Source organism: Euprymna scolopes, chromosome 13 (genome assembly GCF_053919585.1).
Source record: "Euprymna scolopes isolate OS-2025 chromosome 13, ASM5391958v1, whole genome shotgun sequence".
In the NCBI taxonomy this organism is placed as follows: domain Eukaryota; kingdom Metazoa; phylum Mollusca; class Cephalopoda; order Sepiida; family Sepiolidae; genus Euprymna; species Euprymna scolopes.
The window spans coordinates 32,837,658-32,838,884 of record NC_136494.1 but is presented as its reverse complement, the minus strand read 5'-3'; the positions used below and the strand labels follow the sequence as shown (position 1 = coordinate 32,838,884).

At 51.1% G+C, this 1,227-nt stretch overlaps 1 non-coding gene across 1 annotated transcript; it reads left to right on the top strand.

The window, feature by feature from the left end:
- The first annotated feature begins 218 nt into the window (after window positions 1-218).
- LOC145292519 (U2 spliceosomal RNA) lies at window positions 219-416 on the top strand. Its single transcript, XR_013869594.1, has one exon. It is a non-coding gene; the product is annotated as a U2 spliceosomal RNA (small nuclear RNA).
- The last annotated feature ends 811 nt before the right edge of the window (window positions 417-1,227 follow it).

The following is a 1,227-nucleotide window of genomic DNA, read 5'->3' as shown; positions in this document are numbered from 1 at the left end:
CAATGTGATTATGAAGCGAAACAGTAATTTTTTTTATATAAATATTTTCGTAAATCAGTAAATAATAATAACTCAATAAATTACTTTCACGAAACAAGAATCATATAAAAATAGTTTGTGGGCTCGACAGATTTATAATCCGTTTATTCTCGATCAAAATTAGATATAAAATTTCAAGTCATAAAAGTATTCTTCCCTGTTATCTTGCTATTAAGGCTACCCTTTCCTTGGCCTTTTGGCCAAGATCAAAGTGTAGTATCTGTTCTCTCAGTTACTAAACTTTCCGCCACCGGGCTTTCGGGCTAGGTTAAGGTGTTTTCATACTAACTTTCGTTAGCAAGGACCGACCCCCTCCTTTGGGGAGTCAGGACCTAAAGGACCGACTCCACATTTGTGGGAGCTTGGACCCGGAAACCGACCCCCTTTTTTGGGAGACTGGAATCTCGGGACCAACACCACTAGCTGGTAGTTGAGACCTGCTTTTGTTGTTCTTTGCATGCGTTTTTTCTTCGTTCCGGTCTCTTCCCTCTAGAGACAGGGGATGGTCTAATTTCTCCACACTTAATTGCCTGAGCAGCACTCTGACCTGCCAGGCCCAAACTTTGTCTATCTTCGCTGCTCTCCCAGTGGATCGAGCAGACAGGGTTCTCTTTCTCGCTTCCGTTGGGGTAAGTTAGTGGGTAGGGTGACGTGGGGTAGGGCGGGTGCTTCGTTTCTGCTCCCCTCTGTGGGCAGGGATGCCTATCCCCTCTCTCTCTTAATTGCGACGCGGCACTCTGACCCGCTAGCACCCACTGCGTCTTTCTTCTCTGCTCTCCCCCCTCACGGGGGGATCTGAGCTGCTAACCCGACATCCCCGTGAGGGGAAGTCAAAAACTCTAATTTCTTCAAAGTCCGCTCCTCCCCCTCCTCCCCCTCCATTCCCCTGGGTTTTCTTTTCCCCCACTACACTTTGGTCCGCGCCAGCGGCCAGTGCAACCGCCACGATGCCAGGCAGGAGGGGTACGTCACCCCAAATGCGCAGCATCTCAACTGCGAACGACTCCCTATGTGAGGTAGCTGATGCATCTCCTGGCGAGACGGCGCCAGGAAACAAGGTAGGGCCCCGGCGCACGGCGACCTTGGAAGAAAGCGGGAGGGTAGGGCCGCAGCCCGCGGCGACCCCCCAAAAAGCACCTGCAACCGCTCCCCACGAGGGCAACCCAGCGGAAAAAGCTGCCGTTAACT